The sequence below is a fragment of the Columba livia genome, chromosome Z (genome assembly GCF_036013475.1).
Source record: "Columba livia isolate bColLiv1 breed racing homer chromosome Z, bColLiv1.pat.W.v2, whole genome shotgun sequence".
In the NCBI taxonomy this organism is placed as follows: Eukaryota; Metazoa; Chordata; class Aves; order Columbiformes; family Columbidae; genus Columba; species Columba livia.
In genome coordinates this window covers 12,512,333-12,537,795 of record NC_088642.1, presented here as the reverse complement: position 1 = coordinate 12,537,795, position 25,463 = coordinate 12,512,333, and the positions used below count along the sequence as shown (strand labels likewise).

At 40.0% G+C, this 25,463-nt stretch overlaps 1 long non-coding RNA gene across 9 annotated transcripts in view; it reads right to left on the bottom strand.

The window, feature by feature from the left end:
- The window catches only part of LOC110362347 (uncharacterized), a 115,312-nt gene that overhangs the window by 52,492 nt on the left and 37,357 nt on the right, over positions 1–25,463 (bottom strand). For 5 of the 9 annotated variants that reach the window (XR_010469213.1, XR_010469215.1, XR_010469218.1 and 2 more), the window contains 2 exons: positions 6,382–10,335; positions 53–137 (listed from right to left, as the gene is read on the bottom strand). The exons of 2 other annotated variants lie outside the window; for them this stretch is intronic. This is a non-coding gene — a long non-coding RNA (uncharacterized LOC110362347). The remainder of the gene's footprint in view (positions 1–52; positions 138–6,381; positions 10,336–25,463) is intronic. 2 more of the 9 variants (XR_010469220.1, XR_010469223.1) reach the window with 1 other exon arrangement.

The window sequence follows — 25,463 nt, the reverse complement described above, 5'->3', positions numbered from 1 at the left end:
AAAGAGCCCAGACCTTTAAAATCTTAATCCAGATCATGACTCACAGACTCACCCTTCATTTCCTCTCACAAGAGACAGTTGGTGTGATCCTCTGGATTATCATTCCATGGCTTTTTTGGTTAGAGACAGTAAATCTCCTAAGAAAGAATGGATACAGCAGGATCTTGACTTTTAAAGAAAGTAGATACCAACTTTTGCATCATCTGAAATTATTTTAAGAACTCAGTAAAGTCAGTATTAACAAATTAGGTACCTGGTCTACCTTCATACTTCCCTTGCTACCACTGGGCACTGCATTTAAATCCTGCTGATGCGCCCTTTCTCCATCAGACACAAATTTCCTGCAACTTGTATATGTTAAAAGCGATGCATTTTCCTACATGCCTCCAACAGTGCAATCACTCCACCAGACAAAGCTATGCCAGTTTTGTGATATGTTTAATAGGTTATGGAGACAGCTCAGTCTGCAATGGCAACACTGTGTGTTGTGATCTCCTGGATAAACAGACCACTCAGCACAGCTGACAGTGCAAAACCTGCCTGCACAAAACCATGCAAACTGCAGCTGCACCTTTAACTATGGCATGCATGGACTTCACCGTTAATAGGCTGAAGAGTGCACCCAATTTAAGGTTTGCTGTATCAGCAATCCCTTTCAGCTAGCAAACTTGTTCACTGGAATGATTTATCAAAAAAGTAAACAAAGAAAATACTGTTGACAACCATCCATTTAAAAATGTGAATAAATATTGCAGAACATTTTGCTGCTGTGTTTACCCGGTGATGAGCAGGACCATCAAATTAATTTGGAGATTAAACGTTCTGGAAAGCTTTGCCAATCCGGCATAATCCTCCAAATAGCTGCAGGGAATAGACCAGTTTCAGTGTTCTCCAGCTCTTCTGTGAAATGCATACATAGGTTTCATGGTCTGCCTAATCAAATTCTGACAGCAAAACACCAGCTTTAAGGCTCAGATTCAAAAGCTGTTGAAAATGAATGGGAATCTCTCAACTGACTTCAATGGGTTTAGATCACAGCTCGAATTGTTTCAGTGCAACTCAATCTGGACTGAAGCACTGAAGGGTACATGATTTTTCAGAGCTTTGTCTTATTCTAGGAGGATAAAGTATGACTAAGATCTGACTAAGATTCTAAGACATTTCTTGCTCTAGACTGGCCACATTGTCCCTGAAATGTTGCCATAGAGACCTGGCACATCATCTAAGAAAGATGCTTGATTTCCGCCTTTATGAGAAATCTTAAAACTTCCAATTGCCTTCCAGTGACTGACCAAGTCATGCATGTCCCAAAACTAGATCACTAAGGTGTATTCCCTAAAGCTACTGATAAATTTGTAATGCAAGGAATTTTTTTTAAGAGAGATCTAAATGGGAAATTTATGATCACTGTTTGTGTTGTTCTCAAGCATAGTTAACTATTTGCTGTCTCACCAACAGAGAGAATCATGATGCAAATAAACTCATCTACAGACCTGAACTAAGACTTGTATACCCCTCTCTTCCCAAAGATTTTCAGAAAACTTTATAATTACACTTTTCTCCTCTATAAATTTTACTCTATTTCTACTTTTCCTAATTTCTGTATTTGTACTATGCTTAATATTGCACAAAACTGTCAAAACAGCTTTGAGAAAAGATGTATAGCTATAGATCTCTGAGAACTGCTAGACCTTGGACTGTAAAGCAATTACCCTTATCTTAATATCTCTGAATGAATAAGGATTCAGTGCCTCCACATCACAAACCTCCTTTTTTCCTACTACTTCAGCTTTGCTTTCTATGGTAGGACGATCCATGGCTGTAACAAAACTGCTACTTTCTACTTACCTCACAGCATATCAAAAAGGGAATCTAATGAAGTTATATTTACTCCAAAGTAAACGCTGTGTTGTATTATGCAGCAAGAGCAAGGAGAACTCATTGCAGATATTAGATCATGTCCTTTCACTGGATCACCCTGTCTCATTACCCAGTGAACATAATTTAGATCACCACTTCATAAAACAGAGAGAGTATTATTGCTGTGATCTGTCTTAAACTCTTAGTGGCTTGGGTGTAGTTTTAGCATAATTACAATTTTTTTTTTTTTAAATCAGGGTCCCTTAGAATATAAGGTATTGGCACATGACAATGCTTGAACAAAAACTGAATCACGTGGTCCAAAGGATTCCCTTGGACACTAAATAGCAATGGCAAACAGATACAGAGATGAGAGCACTGGATGGACTCCAGATCTTTGGATCATACATCCAAAGCAGTGGAAAGATCAGGAGAAAGGCAAAAGGAAGATCTCCATGTAGACTGAGGAAAAGCCAAGTCAAGTTTTGAACAGAATGTTGGCTGAATGATGCTGGAAGCAAGAAAATGGTCTCCCGTAATTTGATAATTCATGGTCCAAAATTGTGAATGGCATACACTTTTCACTGAGGTAAACATGGTATCAGATGTGCCTGATCATCACTCAGCATTGATTACTCCTCTTCCTCTAGGAAAAGACATAGGAAGTTCTGAACTTTGAACTCATCAAATCAAAAATGGTATGGAGAAAAAGAAATCGGCATCTTTTTGGAATTCTTAAAAAATACACTCCACATCTTCCCATTTTCCAAACGTGGAAGTCTCATTCAAAGCATATATGGACCATCTTCAAAACTGATTTGAATAGTTCACAAAGCATGGTTTTGGTTTATAGTATCTAATAAAAGCATAATAATACCTTTTGCATGCTATTTCTTAAATCCTCAGAAATACACGCATACAAAGATAAATCAGGTTCTAGTGTGCTCTATTTTAAAAAAGATCAACACTTTAGCTGCTTGGTGGAGCTATTTTTCAAGTGAGAAACAGGGAAAATGAAATCATTAAATATTGAAGGCTAGGAAAAAACCTTAAAGGTAACATACATTTTGACAGCATCCTTTTAAGTAATTTTTGTGGTTTTCCTTGAACTACTTCATCAGTTATTTATAAGCCATATCACAACAATCATAAACCATATGAAGGAGCAATTTACAAGCAATGAAGTCTGTATTAACACCTGAAAAAGTATGTTTTCTAAAATATCAAGACAAAAAAATGTGCAGTGCATTATTTTCAGATTTCCTGCTCCTCCCTCTCCCTCCCCACTGCCCTTCTTGGAATAAGGGAAGAAATATTTTCACAGAAAACTTTCACTATCAGCCCAGTTTTTCAAAGTGCTTATTGTTCTCTGATTTTCAGATTGGCTCTCTATATGGTGTCCCTTACTACATAAAACAGCAGATGTTCCCTATACACAAAGAGATTTTGGAAACAGTATTCTATTCTTTTGCCCATATATACTTCTTAGCTTTAAGGGACAAAGTCCTTAGGACTTCAGTGCCCGCAATCTCTTGCACATGCTGGAGTCAGTGCAGCCCCACAGCAGCACATAATTCTGTCTGCAGGATGAGGTAGAAATCCCTCTGCATTAAAAGAGACATGTGACAAAAACTATTAATCATCCACGAAATTAACCAGTGATAACATGGAGTGATTGCCTTTTGATCTTGGAGGATGCTTTTGTGGTCCTTAACTACTCATCCGCTAGTTCCTGTGTTGTTACTGGTGGAAGACATGCTATTAGGTTTCAACATGTATTGCTACCTTACTCAAATATTGTAATTGTTGCTGCATTTTTCTTGTATCAATGAACAAAAGTATTAGATGTTCATTTTTTATAATCCTTCAACCTTAAGGAAGTTTTCTGATAAATATTTTACAGAGCCAACACCAGTCATACAGCAGAGTAGTTCTATACTAGAGTGAAATTTGCTTCTTTTGTCTTTTCTATTGTTAAAAAAAAAAAAAAAGGGAGGAGAGGAAGGTCCTAGTTATTTGACTTTAATCGAGACTGGTACTTGTAAAACCTTCAGTCTTGTTCATGCTGGTTGGACAGAGTTACACGCCAGAAGACTTGTGCAGAGCTTTGTAGTAAGCCTGTAAATCTCATGGTCGAGCACAAAGCTGACAACACAAGTCAGGCTACTGCTTGGCTGTGTGAAGAAAATGTTTGTAGTGGAGCAGTGCTTGGCAGGCTGTGAGACATGTAGAGACTACTGTTCCCTGCCACAGAGCTGACACAGGAACAAAAGCTGTAGAGAACAAGGTCTCTGGTTTAGAAATACAAATTATTCAGCATGTGCTCTCTGCTAAGCTGCTGCTAGCACCAAGCCTGCAGAAAAATGTTGGTTTATGCACAAAGAAATTCACTGGGGGATTCCCCCACCCTCATATTTTAGGAGCACAAAATACTTGTATGGATTGCCACATGCAGAGAGCACTGATTGCATTGCAGCATATGGCTGTACAGCTTGAAGACATGAAAGAGAAATGGCCTTCATCCTTCTGGTTTGCAATGAGTAATATTTTTCCATTAGATACTGAAGAAATGCTATAACCTCCTTAATTGTCAAAGGCATAATTCAGCCTGACAAAATGAAGATTTATTTTTCCAGACTCTTTCTTCTTGGTTGTGATAGGGGTGCTGCTTGATGATGAACAGCTGCTATGTTGAGACCTATTACTCCAACTGTGACAGCTAGTACCAACACTGTGACACAGGGGGGAAGAATACCCCCTCTCCAAGAATACTGGTATTAATTTAAGGGTGCAAGTAAATCTTTAAAATACTACTTTGTGTCAACAGTGAATTGCATTGGTTCTGTGTATCAAACTAAACCAACTGTCTTGCCATATTAATATCTCACTGAACAATACACAGAATTCTCCTGCATCTCTTAAAATACAAAAGACAAATCTAGAGCAAAGTAAAACTGATGTGACATTTGTACGGGCCTCCTATGAAAGTAAAAAGGCAAATTTAGACCAACACTGCCAAGAGCTTAAATTAATTTTTTCCTGTGTCTATTGATCTTCCATGGGTTGATCTGTGAGATGTTACATGTTGAACAACCTATAGAGTGTATAAATAATATTTTTCAATAAAGTATCTTCCTGGCTGTTGTGGAAAAAACATCTGACATCATAATCTAAAACATCAGTCTTGAGGCTACAATGCTATGAAAAAAAATGGCATATTTGTAACCAGTGAAATTATTTCAGTAGTCTGTTATATTCCAAACAGTCAGATGCATTTAAAGATGAATTTTCCACTTGGCTGAATATGGCAACATGCTCTCAAAATTCTTTTATTACATCTAAAATCTAACGTGTATGGAAGCATGGCTGTAATGCAGCAATTCTGCCCGTGGAACTATTAATGGATTTCTTGAATTCATGTAGCTTTAATATGGTGTTTTACTTGCCATTAGGCAAAACATTGGGGTAGGAGTGGAGTGGAAGCTTTATCCTTCACAGACACCTTGGGGCTGAGCACTTGAGCACTACAGAAGCATTTCCAGTTCAAAGATCTGACAGACCAGTTTTTGACAGCTTATAATATTTGGAAGAATATCTGTTCTCCAGGATTAGAAGCTATCTGACCTCATTTTACTCTATCACCCTAATGAATAATGATCCTACAAAAATTTGTACCTAATTTGGTCCAGCCCACACCTGATGTAAATTCCTATAATACAGTGTCAGAACAGTAGTACCTGCAAGGCACACACGTTAGGTCCACATGAAGACGAGCAAGTTTTTCTGCCAGGCTGCAGCTGTACCTTGTGGCTTTCATATTCCTCACACTTTTCTGTTTGTCTCATATTCAGAAATTGTGCTTCAAAGTGTGTTAGAAGTACATACCAGCTTCCATAAGTACCTTTCCCTTTGCATGGCACCCTATGTTACAAGTGCCTCTCTCCTTTCCTCTTGCACAGCAAATCTCAGTAACAAGTAAGCTGGGTTAGTTGCAAGTGTAATGGTAAGCTTCAGTGCATCTTGAGGGTATTGAAACTAAACTTAACTGATAGAAGTATCATAGAAAACTAAAACACACTGGTATTTCAAGGAGATGTTTAACAAGAAAGAGCAAAAAGCTTATGCCCTCATCTTTAAACTTGTCTTCAAACAAACTTGGTTTTCTGCATTGTTCTATCTCATGTACAATATAGTGTTGTAAGGAAACAAACCACTTGGGAATGATATAACAAAATCAACCATGATTACTGCAGTTCAGGAGGGAGTCAGCCAGACAGTTTCTATTAGCAACCATTAAGTAGCTGAAAGGAGAAGCAACAGTCCTACCCCTTGCCCCAAATCCTCCAGGAAACCCAAGCTCATTTAGAAGATCCAAGCAAATAGGGAGAAAGTATGTGAAGACAATATTTTAAATTGTCAATGCTCTGGGAGATATCTTCTTCTCTAGTAGCAATAGATCTTCCTATTGAAATAAACTATATGGTTGTAAAATCAAACATTGGTCCTCCAATCAGGACTCACCAGGAGTGGTAGCATGGTGCTGCTGGCCTACGTCAACAGAAAGTTGTGCCATTCTTTGTATCATCTTGATCAGACTGGTAGATATTAGAGGAAAATAGAAAATCATTACTCCAAATGTCAGAGCTAATGCATAGGCAGAAATTCACCTGTGCCTTGTTGAGAAACCACAGTACCTCAACTGACTGTAAAATGAGCATTCGATTGTAGGCTTTTAGTCCAGGACAATTCCCACCCTGCACTCATGGACTTCGAGGAGCTTAACTGAAGGAAGGGGAACAACCATCCATCACCATCTGTTCACACTAAGTGTCAGTTAGGATCCCCAAACCAGCATGACCAAGAGCCCTTCGAGCACACCGTATGCCAGAGAACAAAAAGAAAGGCCTTCTGAAGCCATGCTGCTGCAAGGAGCTGTTCTCTGCTTCCATTTAGGCAATGGCAGGACTTCCACTCTGACTGCTGTGAACAGGTTTAGATACCTCCTGGAAACCTCTCTGACCGGTGGGGTTCACTGGGGGTGTTAAGCAGCTCCTTTTCCTCACGCTAGGACTACACTGCAACATCATTTCATAAACCGAGGGTTGAAAACAATTCAGTAGCTTATGCAATTTCTAAATATAGAGCTGTTTTGAAATTTGGCTTGCACTTCTGCCAAAAGTGAATTCACTAATTCAGACACCACGCTCTCTTTCAGAGTACTGGCAGAGTCAGGTGGTCGTGCAGTTGAAATCACTGAAAAATACTGAACACCTTATGGCAAATGCATGACTAGGTGCAACTGCTTGTCAGACACAAGCATCCAAAATGAGAACTTCTGCTCCAAAGCTACCTCATGCAGATTCCTAATTTCTGTCTCAGGTTGTGTTTCAACACAACTTGAAATCAGGAATGCTGGCACACAGCATTTCTCTCGGCAGTATTATGGTATCTGACATTGGTCTGTCCTGCATCTTTGCCCAATGTTGTCTGTTCCCAGCAAAACGTGTACAGAGAGACATTGACACTGACAGACAGGGACTTTATCTCCAGGCACTCAAAGCAGATTTATATGCTGGAATCTTTCAGCCTAATTTCACTTTTCAGTGCAAAGTCTGTTTCTCTTTAAGGTTTGAACATAACGAAGTTATAGAGTATCTTTCCTCTCCCTAACAGGCATTAGGGAGTAGCATGGCACGCTGCAGGGTGTCTGTCCACGTGGTACAGCCGATTTGTCTCATTCTGTCATAAGACTGCTGGCCTTTACATGAAAAAAGTCCTTGAATCACTGTTCAACATTGCAAGTGCCATAGATGTGAAGGAGATTTTACTGAGACAGTATATGGATGGTGTATCCAGTCCTGTGCTTTTATAATACAGGAATTCAATACAGAAACCTTATTGCCTGGCATAAGTTCCATTATCATAACAGATGTTCCAAGGCAGTTCCAAGTTTCAGGTCTTGTTCACTAGTTCCTGGTACAAATTTACTCTGCCTCAATAACAAACCTATTATTCTTCATATATAATCTGCAGGGGGGAAAGTGTTTGAAGTTCTCAGCTTTTAAACCTTTTTTAGAAAGAACATGTTCAGCTATTTAAAGACTGTTGGTAAACATAGCTTGATTGCTAGGAAACCACTTATTGCATTAAAATGCTAAACAACATCCACAGGCTGCTTTTAGTGTCTAATTTTCAAGTCCTATTATTTAATGTCTGTGTTAGCATAGCCATCAGGCACTGATCTCATCCATTGTCAAAAACAGAGTGAAACTTATCTTGTTCTTGGATGAGTGATTCTCCAGGAGAACAAAATACAGAACTTTACAAGACAGCAATCTCTCAGGAGATAGCATTCTATCATTAAAGGCTATTCTGTTATTAAATGTAGTAAATCCATGGCTATTGAACCTCTTGGTATAAGAAAATATGAAAGGGTCCAGTTTATGAACAAGATAACACACTGATAATTGAATACGTGCTTAGAAAATATGCAGCCACCTATACAAGAAAGAGATGAGTAAGGCCTGTAGAATGAACATTGATATGATCCTAACCTTGTTTCAAAAATCAGGGTTCTTCTACCCAGTGTCCAAAAAGCTGAATAATGCACAGAGTTGAGATGTTTGTTTATTTCATGTCTGTGCAGAGGTGGGCCCTAAGTGGAAAATCCACAAAGCTAGCACCCCTTGGCTATCACGTGGTTAACCTTTAGACACTTGAAGCACTAATTATCATAAGTTTTCACAGTTATGCTTGCTCACCCTTGTTCCCACTGGTTCTTTTAATGCCCATCTTCACTTAAAATTACAGTGTGTTTTAAATGTACAGCACATGCCCAGTGGGTGAGTCTTTGATTGGGCCGGGGGGGCTTTATTGCTGGAGGTGCACTTTATAACATTATTATGAGATTATAATGAGTGAAGTTCATCCAAAAGATACGAATTGAGCAACTCCTGTGGTATCTCTGATCTCATGACAGAGGGAGGTGTCCTTGAGCCCCCAACTCAAGGTCTGTTTGTTTCTTTAGCTTTGTTCCAGATGGCTCCACTGTAACTTGCCTGATTAATCTTGCTCAAAGCCCTGTGTTGTAAAGTATTTGTTTTGTCTTACTTTTAAAATTTTTGTCATTACTAGGTGGAGATTAAATATTTAAGGAAGAAATCCTCAAGGCTTGGGCTGTTCAGTAATATTCTTTCCCTGGAAGCTGGTGGCAAGTGCACAAAAAGCAGAAGCATTCTGCTGACTGGGGTATCTTCTGCCGCATAATCACCCTCTTATTTCAGGTTAGCTGAACTGTAGCTTATCTGAGCCAATCTTTGTCAGAGACTGAGACATTCCAGAGAAAACCTCTGATCCAGGTCAGAGACTTAACAACAAAAACCCCTGCTACTTCTCTTGCTGTTTTCAGGTGTAATGCCACAACCTTAAATCCAATCATTTAGCTTGCTCTAAAGCCAGTCATTGGTGTATACCACAGTAAAACGAAGCCCAGGTGGACAGGAAATGTAGACTTATTTATGTTGGTGGCTTATATTTTGTATGTTAGAAAGGATTAGTCTTTTCATTTGGGAATTCACACCTTACAGGGAATACTACAAGTCCTCGTAAAAACGTTTCAATAAAGACAGTTCACACTGCTTAGGTATGATCCCAATTATTATTAACATTTCTGAACGCAGTTAAAGTTCAAAGTGCCTTATGAAATTAATTCCTAATATCTCCTGCTTGCTTCACTGTCTTAGGCCTTCTTACCTCTTTTACTTCAAACAGCTCTCTTCAAAGAAGTTGCTGATCTGGACATGAAACTCTTTGCGTTGCATATGCAGGGTGCATCCTTCTGGGTTTAACACACTAAGAAAATTATTTCTGTAAGCCTGAAGCAGAAAACAGCAGAGCACTGATTCAATTCTTAGCTCAGCTTCTCAGCAGTGCTCAGAGTTTCACATCTTCTCTTTACAACATGAGTTTATCAGAACATTCCCAAAGCTTTAAGAAAGCAGTTAGCGTTTTAGTCCACAAAAGTCAGCTTTGTTCCAGGCACTGGCACTTTAAAAACATCATACAATAGTGTGAGTGGAAAATAGTTTCAAAACCAAGCACGCATTTAGTGGCATGGATATTAACATTGATTTCACAACCGGACCTTAATATATTGATATAAAAGAGCAGCATGCCCTTGAAATGTTTTAAGAACACAAGATAAGGGCTTCATGGCCCACATTACTCTTAGAGAGCAGAAACAATACAGGGTTTAGATTTTATGATGCAAGGCAGAGGCACAGCAGTTTGTCAAAACTCACAATCACACAGTGCCAAAGCTGACCCACACTCAAGTGGTCATAGCCCAAGATGTAGCCAGAAGAATCCTTCTTCCCATGAAAGGCAGAGCCACTAGGAATATGCCTTCCTTTGGATCAGGTTGTGTACTAGTGAAATCTTCACAGAAACATGGTCTGTGCATTTGCAGCCTGTGTGCTTCAAAGACAATACAACAAAAACCAGAAAATTAGAGAGGCAATTTGCCCACCTGTCTTGAAATACCTATTTTGTTCACTGCTTTCATTTAAACGCTTACAGCCTTCTTGTCAGTAACCTCCTCCACAGCTATTATTTGGACAGCAGCTCTGGCAGTGAAGGTCACTCTGCAGCTCAGAGTATGGTGCAAGGAGGGACTAATAGATGCTCATCCTCCTCCTTGCCTCTCTGTTGGAAAGTTTATCACAGCTGGAGACATAAACGAGTCATCTAAGATACCAGTTGTTTGTGGTAGGGCAGACAAAGGGAAAGTAGTCTTCCTGATTCCGTTATTAAAAATAAAAAAAAAAAAAAAAAGGAAAAGTAGCTATCAAATATCAGAGCTAACTTGACCTGATTCCCAATTGCAAATCACTTCATGAGAATGGCACATTTCAAAATTGGCGATTAAATCAAAGCCAGACTCTTGCCACATCCCACGCTTTGTTAATTCAAGACTTTGCAGTATGCCTGATCTTCAGCCTCACCCCTGAGAGTTAGCTCTGCTCTGGATATAAACAGTACAGCATGCTAAACCTTGACTCTAGCAATCATCTGTACATTTAATGTTGCAGGAGCTATCAAGCAGCACAGTTTGGTTTGGTCCATGGAGGACCAAGTCCTTACAAAATTGTATTAGCATCAGTAGAACAGTGGGTTAAGTGTATAAGGAGAAAGAAATGAGCCACTGAACTGTTCAGTATGTCTCCCCTCAGAGTTACCCTAAGACTATGTGCTGCTGATACATATAACACAAGACTGAATTGAGTGCTGATATATATAACAGGTAGGGATACATATAACACAAGACTGAATTGAGTTGAGGAACTCAGAATTTTGTGTAACCCCTAAGGTCTACTCTGCTGGCAGGTAACATGTACACCTGTCATGATCTTCAACATGTTCAAAAAAACACATTGTTCTGGATCATCACAGTTCCCTGTAAAAGACACATTTACAAAACAGGTGAACTGAGGTGTGCAACCTGTAACATTTAAATTGTGGTTAAAACAAGTAGCTTTCCTAGACCAAGTACATTACAAATCTTACGGTTTATTTCCAGCCCTGATCTCAGAAGAGGTATCTTGAAATTGCGTGATTACATTTAAGAACAGTATGTAAGTATCATATAAAAACCCTATCCTATTCCTTCTGAACAGGTAGATGTGGACATACCAGCTATCACTGAACATTTCTCCTAATTGCAGAGCAACACAGCTGGTTTTGAACTATAGTTCCATAAAAACATAACAATTTTTGCAGAGGTTTTGAACATGCCACCTTCCAGTTTTCCCTTCCCATTACCTTTCTCCTTCTAGACCTGTACACTATTCTTACATATATCTGTAAATACATATTAAGGAGAATGCAGGACCTTATAAGATCTCCATCACTGCAGCAGGGTTGGGAGGGTAAGGTTTTAAGCTTACCACCTTTCACTGCATCTATGTTGAGTCCAGTCCAAAAGAAGACAGTCCTTATAATCTCTACAGAGTTTTCCTTGTGTTGTCTTTTTTTGCTGTCAAACTAATGACTGTGAACTGACTTTTGACTCTTGCTATAGGAGGCTGGCCAGAAGACAGCTTTGTAAGAGCAGTCCTTGGTTTTGCCTAGAGCAAAGGTTTTAAAGTTCAGAACACAGGACTTCTAAAGGCCTTCAGAACACAAGACACTATTTTAAAAGCAAGAGGAGTGCTGCAGGACAAAAAAGGCATTTGCATGCAGCATAGTATCTTCCTTTTATCTTAAAATAAACAAACAAACAAACAAAAACCTCTTGCATGCTTTGCAGAAAAGCATGCAAGTTTCTCTCTTACTGTGGACATGTATAATCCTACAGACAGATCTGAAAAACTCTGGCTCAACTGATGCAATAGGACAAGCTGCAATGAGAAGAGAGGCAAGACCCATAGCAACCAATTCCAGCAAATTTTAGTTCGGTTTCTTAGCAAGGGGAATACATTAACAATACTGGCTGGTTCTGAAAGACAGCAGTTGATAAATCTACAAACAAAGCCTGTTTGGACCACAAGGCTTTGTTTTGAGATCCAGAAGAACATAGTAAGGACTGTCATCTACTAAAAATGAGAATCACCTCACCTAAAACAACCTATAAAGCAGTGTGTGCTCAATGGCATCCTAGAAATTACTGCTGAGCACAGCCTTGTCCCAGTAATTATAAAGGCAGGCGAGAGATGGTACCTGCTTTTCTCCTGGCAGCAGTCTTTCTGGGCCAGGACCACATAAGTACCACAGTTTTTGTAACAAGGTTAGACGAAATGTACCTTGACAGAAATGTACACTATGGACTGGAGGATAAGGACACATATCCTTCTGAGAGCAGTACTTTTTATTTCTGCACAGAGGCTTTCAAAGGGCCAGGTTAAGCAGAAGAGCCTTGTGCACTGTGCAACATTTCAACTGAGGCAGAGGCAATACTCATTTTCAGAAATAGGAATCATCACCAGGCGATTAAATAACCAAAGCAAAGAGAGTGTATCAGGGATAAGATCTACCGATAAGTCTCTTATTCTAAGTCAAAGGGCTAGACCACTGTCTCCCCTTACCTACTGACTTCTGAACCAGCAAGGGCAGTCTATGTTTGACTTCTTAGTTGAGGTGCCTGAACTGGGATCAGACAACCAAACAGGACAGAGCTTACAGCAGCCCAGACAGTATTTCCTGCAGTTACAGAATAATTTGGAGACCTCCTCCCACTTCCAAAGAGGCAACATATATATTGGTGAAGGGGACCAAAATCAGCCACAGCCTTTCAAAGCTGGAGCTGAAGTTACATCCTTTCACACTCACAGCAGTATCCTGTTTGAACATGGGAAAACCATGTGGGTACCTGCTTTTTCACAGACTTTCTGCTTTACTACAGGTCAGTGAACCTACAGGTCAGCTCAGGATGTTCATACAACTCCTTGCCCACCCAAGGACCTTTGTCAGAGCTGAAATAACAAGGCAGAACATAAAAAGATGCAATATAAATGCAAAGTATGTGTGTGGACAGTGGGTGTTACATATGGGAATGAAAGACATTCACCTAGCAATCCTTTTACAGGCAAGATGCTGTTTCTTGGAATGATCATTTTTTCTACTACATTTTACCTACCACAGCAAACTCCCAAGAACATCCCTGAAGAAATATCTGTTGACATAACATTCTATACATTATTATTATTAATTTGGCAAAGGTTGTTACAGCAAATATTGCTCCTGGCCAAACTGCAGAAAAACATTGTTCTATCCCCTGTAAAGAATGCAGAATTTAGTGTGTCCATAGGACAAGGCAGCAAGAGTACTTCCACCCCCTAGAAGCCTAGTTCTGGCTTTGGAGAGCTGACCCATGCTTACAACGTAGTATTTCCCTACATAAAATCAAAAGAAGCCATCCTGAACAAGCAGCTGCCTTGAAACTAGGGAGTAAAATATCCTCATGGGTTGTTTTGTCTTTAAAGCACTATTCAGGGAGATGAAGAGAGGAATTAGTTCCAGATTTTTTTTGTAATGAAACTTTTCAAATTAATAGTGCTTTGGAATAAACCTGCCAGACTAGACCGAGCACTTTTGTAGAGAAGATAACCACTGAGATTTGTCTCTAGGAGTTCCAGGGATGACGGGATTTCAACTGCTTCATGCTTAGAAACATGTGGCTCTCTAGTGTCACTGGAAAACACAGGGAACCAAGTCTTTGAGTCATCTAACTGGCCCATGGAAGACCTGTTTTCACTGCTGACCTCTGGCAAAAGCAGACTCTTTGCAAGGTTACATGCAGAATCACACACCAAACAGGCAAAATTGAGGTCTTGCATGCAAGAGATGATGTTGCAATACTGCAGCAGCCAAGTAGCAAATCTCAGCGTGAGGTTTCAAAGGGGGGCAAGGGTGAGGGCTTTTTCTTTAAATAAAACTGAAGCAAAAGTGCTCTCCTATATCCACTTATCTCCTATATCCACTCTCCTATATCCACTTATGATAGCAAAACAATTGTAGCAGAGTGGCCTGCCCAGCTGTCAGGTACTGAAGTGCTTATAGCCCAGTGTCTGCCAATAACTCATTAAAACAATAGGGAGGATGGGGGACACAAACTATTGAGTCTTCCTCCTGTGCCCTGGATTCCTTTGAGCTCTGAAACCATGTAGCAGTCTTTGGTCTGGTCTTCTGTACCCATTGCGGGCTGACACTCTATCTTTCCAACCTATTCTACCTTTGTAGATCATTAGGAGTTGCTCATCATCCTTCATATTTATCTGGTTGTCTTATGGTTCCTACTCTGTGATCTGCCTTTTACCATGATCTTTAAATGGTTGCAGTCTTTATTCTAGCCTAGAAGTAGGGTCTTCCTTCTTTCAGAATGTCTTTCCCACACTGTTTGCCCCGAGAAGTTGCACATACTGGTGCAGGGGTCTCAATGACACACAAAACTAGGTGCTATCAACCAACATATGCCATCAGAATTGCCCTTCTCCTGCTGTTTTTCCTGCCACTGCTCCCTGAATCACATATGCCCATTCGTGTCCATCTTAATATTTCTACTTCAATACCTACACAGATTTCTCTGGGTAGTGCTACCAACCTTAAAGTGGATTTCTGACAATCTAAGGGAGAATAAAAAGACTTTTTACTTGCTTAAGGATTTTGAGAACCTCATTTTGGCACACCCAAAATTTTTAAGCTTGACTGAAATCTGTGTCTTAATTCCCTGCTGTATAAATCAAGATGTGATCAGTTTATCCTCTGTCTTTATTCACTGTAAATTCTTGGGAACACACATTGTGTAGTGTGTGATAGGGTGCTGGGCACAAGGTGGTACAGGTTTTAGCAGGTATGTCTCAGTGCTACAGACATACCGAGCTCTTGCGGGTAAGCAGGGACACCTGTGTGGTGGGGATATGCAAACCACGCAGACCCAACAATTCCGTTTCAAGGGACCATTTCTACCATAAATGTCTAATGATGTAAATATCTGCAAACAATTATGTTTCCTGTGCAAACACAGCTTGCTATCCTAGAATTTTTACTTAGATACACAGGCAGCAATTACAAGCTTAAGTGTTTTCTCATTTTTTGTGCCATGCTAGGATATTTGAAGCAGTGTGGATGTTTTTCTCCTCCCTTTCTAACTGAATGTAGTGTCTGAAAGGAGCATCTGAAACACAAGAAGAGACAGTTCTATATTCTCCTCACTGCACATTTCATTCCTGACCTAAATGAGCAGCCTTCAAAGCATTGATACAGTGTTTGTAGTCTTCAGTCTCATGCCCTGAAGTCTGTCTATGGGTTAATCTCCATGGAGGTCATTTTACTCACAGGCCATCTAGTCACAAGGAATACATTAACCATACTTGATAATTTCTCTCTGGCTACCGAAAAACCATCATCAGGAATTACTTTCTCTCACTGTCAATAGACACTGGAGATGAACCATTGGACACGGAAGTTATGCCAGGTTCAATCCCTTTAGTCACTGGGTCCCATCAAAGAAAAGTTAGAGGCACCAGTGTTCTTCTCACCAGAGATGGATGACCACCTGCACCTTGTTTGTTTTCACCCATACTTCAAGTTGAGGGGAGGGAGGAAGCACAGAAAAGCTCAGCAGACACAAACAGCAAAGTACTCGAAAAGCCGTTGGTTGTTTGGTTGGGTTTTTTTAGGGTGTTTATGTGCTAAAGCTTCCAATACTCTGTATTTCTTAATTTTTACTGCATTTGAGCATTTTTCTCTACTTGAAGTACTTCAGAGTTATTGCCCATTACCCCTGTGATGCTCAGCTCTAATTTTAAGGTCTAGATATGTGAAGTGACATCATTTTAACTATGTAGAAATGGATGTGGATACAGTATGTGTGAATCATTCCATCACATTAGTGCAAGGTCTTCCAAAAGCCATTCTGAGTGCCTCATCTGCAACACTGACTCAGATGGTTACTCCAAGGCAAGTATCTAATATGCTGCCCAAAGTGCCCAGAGGAGCTCTCAATGCACAAGGTCAATCTAATAAAATTATATTAGTTTATGCTGTCAAAATATAGCCATAGAAAAATTCAGAAGGGTTGGAATCATAGTGCTTAAGGTGTAGAGCATAACTAGGCACTTGAATGGGCAATTGAATGCTTGCTGACCCATCACGCTGTTGAACATTTCCACCATAATTTAATTATATTCATAGCTCTGTATTAGGTATTTACTACAATGCAACAACACAAGAACACCGCTTTTATGCAGCCAGAAGTGAATGCTGAAAATCTTACTCTTGTTTTGTTCACAAAAGCTCAAACAATTATCATTTGCATGCACAAGACTCTCTGTAGCTGTATTGAAGTTCTGCAGCTAATACACCCTTACAAAATCTTCCAGGAAAGGAGTCTAGCTTGTATCTGCATGAGCGAGTAGATATAAAAACCCAAATGTTAAGGTTATTGCACAAAAGCACTGACATCCTCTTTTTGTTATCTGGAAGCATATACAACCTGAAGCTATGACAACTGTTGGAAGATCTGAAAGGAAGTTATCTGAGTGCTCCTATGCACACGGCACATTGAAAATGTCAGTATAAGGTAAAGAGATTCTGTGTAGCTTATTTATGGTTATCCTAAATATAATTTAGGATAGAGCTTTCTTCACACACTTGTAAAGTTGTATGCATTCTTCTTACCATGAAAATTAAATTTCTTTGCAAAGTTATCATGAAAAGGTAGTTTCACATGCAAAGCTGACTTCACATACAACTGCATGTACAGACATATCAAAAATCCTCTGTTTATCTAATTGTAGTCATAATGTTGGTGTATTGACAATATTTGCATAGATAAATGTGTAAAAATCACAACTCATAAAGAAAACTCAGTCACAGTCACACTGTCCTGTATTCAGAGCAGTTTCCATACTGTTATTGGCACAGAAATCTGTTTCATTCTGTCTCTATTTCATGAAATACACATTCTCTTAGAGAAAATTCAGCTGATCCAGTTAAGATTTTCTCATTTTAATTTGCAGGAACTATTCCCTTTTTCAACCTAAACAGTTGCATAAAGTTGCCATTGGTCTGTTTATTTAAGATGTCTAAAAACAATACATAATCAAGTCCTCTTTAAGGAAAACAACTTTGTGTTTTCTCAGCTACTCCAAGACTGATCACTCATGTATACTAAGGTGCCCTTATACTGCTTAGAACAATTCAAAAATCCTGCAAAGACATTGGGAACTAGGCCCATGTATATCTTGGTTTTATTTCCAGCCATAGCAGTACAGAATTATGGGTTGCCATTTTATTATAGTATATTTGAGCGTTTCTTTCTGTGATTAGGTGATCCAGCAGTGTAGCTGAAACACAGCAGGTTCTTCCCTGCATTTGTTATACAGTGACAAGCCTATTGAAAAGTTTAAAAAACAAATAAATTAAAAAAAATAAAAAGAAGAGTTGCTTCTGAGTGTTATTTTCATCATTGCCTGCTCTGTCAATTCTTTGGATACCTGTTACCAGGGAGAACCAGATTCAGCCCATTTTGCAGCAATCATCTACAGAATCTGACAAGGTACTTGCACATTGAGAGTTGCCGGTGATATGATTTCCAGCACTTGTTCTATTTGGTTGAATTAGTGTCAGCCTTTCTTTACAGGAATCAATGTGGTATTTGACTTAATTGATCTTTTTCAATAAATACACACACAAGAGGTACAGTGTGCTTTTGCTAAGTCCTGTTCAACCTTCTAAACTGTATCAGAAATGCGTTCATCTCCTGTAACACCATCTTTACAGATCAGAACACAGAGAAATTGAATGATAAATGCCTAAATCAGTTACCCTTCTCTGCCAAGCTGCTCACAGGTAACAAGGCTTTAATAGCAAAAGATCTTGCAGCATGGTTTCAAATGACAAAAATCACATTCTATGCTGATAAGTGCCAGGTTTTCTCAACATGCACTATGTACACATTCAAGTTCAGTAGCTTCACTGTGTTTTTATGAGGCACTGTACTTATACCTGTCCTCAGGTATAAATAGAAAAGCAACATCACACAGTGTAAGCACAACACGTATGGATTGTTCCTATTCCTTCTTTGGCTCAAGTTTCCACCCTGGGCCATTTTCAATGTCTTGTTTATCTCTCTCTAATGCTTTTGTTACTGTTAATGTGGCCAGCTTTTTTCAAAGGAGGATTACAGAAAGGGATAAGTCAGACCCAGTTTTCTGTTTTGTGGGATATGTCCTCCAGAATGCCTTAGAGCATCTTTGAGTAGAGACAGTAAAGGGCACCAGATATAAAAATCAAATGCCATCTTATTATCCAATATTTTTGGCATTGATTTATACAGACCGCTTCATGGTTGTTTTAGAGTAAAGATTAAAAAAAAGGCTGAGTCTCCTCATTATACTTTGCCTTCCTGAAGATGATTTAATAAACCTACCATTTCTATTAATTTACAGGAACATAAGTGACATTCATTAGCTTGATACTTAACCTGCATCATTGTAAAATTTGGTGGCTGCATTAATTCTCTGAGAAGTGAAGCATCCTTGTCATGCTACAGAAACGGTCTCATTAGCAAGCAAAGGCCTGGCCAGAGGGGTAAACTCTGCACAGGCAATCACTGGCAACTCCAGTTTTCTGGCACCTTGATCACTTAGATCAGAAGACAGAACACACCCTTGTGCCAAAACCCACCTTTAATATTCATGCTTAATTCCAGCACAAGGCTAAAATACACCTGTGTGCAAAGATCCAGCACAAGGTTCACAAACCACTTACATCTTCAAAGTGACCTGAGAAGGGCCCTGGCCTTGTGGAGTATCTCTGTAGAGAGGAATATGGTAAGCACTGAAAAGTCCAGCAAAATGATGGTCTGAAAGTCCGATGATTTCCCTGCTCTATTCCATCTTCCCATGAAATTCACAATGTTTTACTTTCTAATTTGTCTCCCTCCACCAAACTGTATCGGGATCATTAAAACTTGTGTCATCACAGTAGGATGCATATTCCATTGAACAATTGCATGCAAAAATCACATTTCTTTATCACAGCAGTGGGATATAGTAGGGAACTAACAGAACACTTCTTGGCAGAACAGTATTTTCACTTAACTCCTCAGTAATAGATTCTGGTTGGTCTGCCTACACTTGAAGAACTCGTGTCATTTGTCAGTACAAATACATCAACACGTACATTCCTTTATTCTCCACCATGCCAAAATTCATTCACTCTTCCCAAACCTTATCCTCCCAACATTAGAATTCCTTTTTCTTTGAGCTTTCTAGCTTTTCCTAACTCACCCTCTTCCCTCTCATTCAATTTTATACCCTCTAAGCTAAGCCCTATAAACATTCAGCTGCTCACAATCTCCTTCCCTTTTCCCATCTTACTTACATATTTTATTCTCCCTGTACAGGCTCCAGTCTCACCGCTAATCTCTACTCTTCCATCAGCACATCAGCTTGTTTCACTCCCTTCATCTTTCTACTATTCCATCACGCCAGCATGTGGTCCCCAGAGCAAGGGTCCCACTCACTATTTACACATGTTACCCTCAGGTTTCTTTTGCCATTCTGAAACATACTCTGAACACGTCCATGCAGCACCAAAAATAAAGTCAGGCACACAATCATAAACAGCCTGATTCCTAGGAGAAATATATTATAAAAGATAGAATAAGGTATGGAGAACATTCAGACTGTTTCATAAACCTTCTTACGGGGATCCAGCACCTATCTCCAGTTAAACCTGTGAAAAGACTTGAACAGTTTTCAATCAACATACATGTGAAATACTGTGTGCAATAGAGTTGTAGGTGTGCCAGATGTCACTAAAACAAGAAAAAAAAATCTCACTAAATGTACTGTTTCAAATTTCTTTTGGTTGGTATTCCGTTATTTCAAAAACCAACAAATCAAGCTTGAGACCACTCTTGTAGTCAAACACCAGCCCACAAATGCACCAGTGTAATTCTGAACATAAAGATTCATTTGAACTTCAGAAGAGTTTGCTGACTTTCTGTCTCTGGTTACAATTTTATATTCTGTAGGAAGCACAGTTTACTTTTGCGGGTCTCTCCAGAATGCAAATGTAGACTTTTCTGTGATGCTGATGTCTGATATATAAAATCAGCAAATGGTCCATTCACTGCCCTGATGTGGATTTCGATGACTTATCCATTTCTGCATGGTCAGACTGCAATGTCCAATGTGAAAGTCTACCCAAACATCTAGTGCCACTGAAACCAACTACTACTCTGCACATTGCCTGATTTCTAGGACAGCTTCCATTGTCCATGACAGATCTCATTTAGATTTTGATCATTGTTGTGTCAGAAATTACAAAGTACTCTATACAGACACAGGTTTAGAAATTTTTACTGTAAAATAGATTGCAAATCGAAAAAAAAAAGAAATGCAAACCTAACTTAATAACCTATGTGAGTGGATTTGTCTCACAGGGAACAATGGAGAAGGATGCAGCAGGAAATAAGTGAGATCCAGCACCTGGTATAACATTTCCATCATAGGCTGGAAAAGAAGTGAAAGGACGTGCACAACTGACACTAATATTTAGCACATCTATCAATTCAGTGAAAGGGAAAGAAATAAAGAACAATGAAAGGAAAGACAGAAACTAAAGGAGAAAGTACAATGAAATCTTGTTTGAAAAAATGAACATTAGGAAACACGTGTTGAACAGGAAGCAGCTCAAAATCTTACAGAGTAACTCCCTGAGCTTGACCATGGTCACTTAAGCATAGGTTCGCTGCCAGAGAGAATGGAAAAAAGACATTGTGCAACTTGAAGACACATTGCCTCTTACCACAGCATTTCCAAAGGGTGGAGAGTACAATTCCTCTCAATACCTGTTCACAGTCACATCTTCCAGCTGCAAGGAGAGAGTGCTAACAGGTTTGGTAGTATGAGTGAAGAAGATACCTCAGCATTTCCTGTTGTAACTAACTGTGCCAATCGGAGTGTTACAAAAAAACACCAAAAACACCAAAACACCAACAGTTATGACACTGGGGAAAGATCCTGGGACAAATGCACTGGTCCTTCACTTGCTGTGCAAGCTCTTAGGCCATCCAGTAAAGCTGGGTCCAACAGAGGTGAATAGGATTTCAAATACCCACGCACACCATGTCCTATTTGCTGCCTCAGTGCAGCTCCATGCTGAGCATGTGCCACTACTCATCAATATCGCATGCAGGGACAGGGAGCACAGGCACCTTGCTCTGGTACCACACTGCAGGAACTCAGATCAGTGTCAAGATCTCTGGGGCCCCAGTAAAGGAAATGAGATCTCGTTGCCTCAATGACACAGATGTTCAAATGCAGAATTAAACTTATGGAGTAACAAAGTGTGTTCAGAGCATTAGCTGACCTCCACTATGGGGATGAGATGAAAAATCCCCATCTTTTAACTCTGTAAGCATGAGTCAGGGGAAAAAAAAAATTAACAATAAAAAGACACCTGAAGAAACAATCCTGCATAATGCTGGCTAATGTAACTGAAAGTGGTATCCATTTCAAATCCACTAGGTAGCATGTCATTCCAGCCCTTTTATATCTGAGCAGTATTCCTCCATGGCACACATTCCTTTGGAAAGAGCTGAAAAAGTAGGATGTTTTTTTTCTTTTGGAAAAGTCTGCTTACATTCCTGTAAGCCTTCCTCAAGTACCTCAAGAGCCCTCAAGATCACTCCAACTCAAGGAATGAAAGGAACATTCAAGGTTTACAATAATCCTTTTCCTCAAGAGTAGGAGAAAACATCAGCTGTGGCTGCAGCTTTCAATGCATTATTAATACAAACCACTTGGCAGCATTTGTTTCTATGAGATAAATTTGATCTGCGAACACAAAGGAAAGAGACGGAAGACAGCTGGTCAGACTGGTCACAGGAATACCTGCTGAGCCAAATCAAAAGCCAATATTTTTGCACAGGGACCCGTGAAATGTGGACATAAAACAAAGCGTAAAGAGTAGTAAATACCTGAAGAAAATGTATTCAGTTACCAATCTCAAAGAACAATTGTAATGCAAACTGCAGCAGCAGTTCAGCAACAATGCAGACTAATTAAAATATTAAACCATGTAGACAAACCTCTTATCAAATAAAGCAGACGCTGAAGGAGATCCTGAGGCATTTACTGTGCCACTGGGTTTTCTGCAAGGGTTTTCAATCTGTGAATGCCTAAATGCTTCCCAGGGAAGCTGGACACCTTGCACAGCAATACTGATCCTCCTGCCAGAAGGCTCTCTTTACTTAGCTAGTTCATGCAGACTGTGTGGATGTAATCTCTAGGCTTACAGGACTGCGATACCAAAAAAAGAAAGGTGGGAAACCTCTGGTTTGGTGGTTCAACTTACCAAAACAGAGAACAATCCCTCATTCAAGGAGAATGCAATTTCAGGCCTGCAATGTACATACTGCCATAGCTCCATTAATCTGTTGGGGTCTGGACTCAAGAGAATGCAAGAGAATGGGAAATTTCTGACATAATATGTAGGAGCAGCTAGGCAGAACAGTAAAATAAACCAGATTAGAAGGTCACACTAAGCTCTTGAATTCAAAATGTGTGGGTTTATGTCAAAAAGGTTCCTGTGCCAGCTCAGGACTGAGTTACTCACAGACTCCTACAGAAAGATTTGATGTGGAGACAGGGACTAAAGGAGAAAAGTGAGATGCAACCAAGTGCTTGACACAGGTACTCAAATTAAGCAGGTGACACCAGGGTTCTTGTTTGCCTTTTAAAATACATCACTATCAAAAGCAGTAAGCAAAAAACTCAACCAGACTTCTTTGTGGCATTTAGTGCATGTGTGCCACACAAGGACTGTACATCAATTCAGAAAATAAATTAAGGTCATTGACCCTTTACTCTGTTTGAGGACTCCCATTCACTCCTTTACAGTTGTTCTTCAATCACAATAAATTATCCTTCCCCTCAGCAAGAGAAAGCTGCTGCAATCTAATAATGTTACACCTGAGTGGGAGCTTCCACAGCAGTATAACATGGTATAATCCAACAATTCATCTTCACACCCTCAGCTGATTTGCCTTAGCTTTCCTGAAAATAAACTAATTTAGGGAGCTAATTGATCAATGCAGTAGCCTACTTTACCATATAAAGTAAGTGAAGCCTATATTTGTGGAGGGAAGAAAGTTGGTGGCTAGAAAAATAATTGGATTGTATAGTCTGGAAGCAGCTGTGCAGCTTTGCTCCAGTGCCGTGAAGAGGTCCCTTGGAAAGATATGAATGCTTCATACTCCGCTATCTCATGGCAGAGCACCCTGTCCATCCCCACGCCAGCTCAGGGAGCAGCACTGCTGGTGCAGTGATAGGGGATTCTGTTGGGCTCACTAGGTCAGGGCGAACTGCACGAGGACAGCCAGAGTATCTTCAAAGCCTGAGGAGACCTGTGGCACTTGCAGCGTGCTTTTTCAAAAAACAGCTCTGTGACTTCACAGGGAAGTAGGAAAGATGAAAATTACCTTAAGAACTCAGTACACTAGGACTCAGTCTCCATTTTCCTTTCTGTTGCAGAAGTGGGGAAATCCAGATCAGTCTACTCTATACTGAACATTTTTTTTTGTAGCTGCAAATAAACTTGTGTCATGTGCCACTTAGCTTATAGGCTTGGTCATTCAACTGTTCTTCAAGAACAGTTATTTGTTTTACGCAGCTGACATCCTTCCTCACTTTTCTTCTTCCCACATCCCAGATTTCTGGGACAAAACGTCTCTGACATACCATCCTACCCATACAGAACTTCTCTAAGCAACATTTACTTGATCACCAAATGACCTATTAATCCCTGCTAGACCTGTCTTTCTTTAATCAAGCCTGTAGTTTCTCCACCATGTCTACCTTGTCAAGCAGTCCAGACTTACCACAAAATGTCAAGAGCCACTGTGACTAATTAATTATTCTACCTTATCAGTCTTTTAAGAAAGATTTTAAAAAATGAATTACTTTTAATAATTACTTCAATCACTAAAGGTTTCACTTTGAAACCACATTGTCAATGAAGAAATAAAAAATTATCACACAAAAAAACTGAAATAAGGAAACTTCTCATTCACTCAGCCCAAGAAATTACATCTAGTAGCATATCATAATAAAAAGTCCTTCTTCAAATATGTTAATAACAAAAGGAGGGGCAAGGAAAACCTCCATTCTCTGTTGGACTCTGAAGGAAATATAGTTAACAAAGATGAGGAGAAAGCTGAGGTACTTAATACCTACTTTGCCTCAGTTTTTACCAGTAAGACAGGTGGCCCTCAGGACAACTCATCTCTGGAGATGGTGGGCAGAGATAGGAAGCCAAATAGGCCCCTTGTATTCCAGGAGGAAATAGTTGGTGATTTACTGAGCCATCTGGATCCTCACAAGTCTATGGGACCAGATGGGATCCATCCTAGGGTGATGAGGGAGCTAGCAGAAGAACTTGCCAAGCCACTCTCCATCATCTTCCAACAGTCCTGGCTGACTGGGGAGATCCCATATGATTGGAAATTGGCCAATGTTACCCCAGTCCACAAAAAGGGCTGCAGAGCTGACCCTGGCAACTACAGGCCTGTCAGCCTGACCTCGGTGCCTGGCAGGGTTATGGAGCAGATCATCCTGAATGGAATCACACAGCACCTTCAGGATGGACAAGGGATCAGACCCAGCCAGCATGGGTTTAGGAGGGGCAGGTCCTGTCTGACCAACCTAATCTCCTTTTATGATCAGGTGACTCACCTGGTGGATGAGGGGAAAGCCGTGGATGTGGTCTATCTGGACTTCAGCAAGGCCTTTGACACTGTCTCCCATAATATACTCTTGCAAAAGCTGGTAGCCCATGGCTTGGACAAGTGTACTCTACGCTGGGTTAAGAACTGGCTGGAGGGCCGGGCCCAGAGAGTGCTGGTGAATGGGGCTGCATCCAGCTGGCAGCCAGTCACTAGTGGTGTCCCCCAGGGGTCAGTGTTGGGTCCAGTCCTGTTTAACATCTTTATTGATGATTTAGATGAGGGGATTGAGACCATCATCAGCAAATTTGCTGATGACACCAAGCTGGGAGGGAGTGTCGACCTGCTGGAAGGCAGGAGGGCTCTGCAG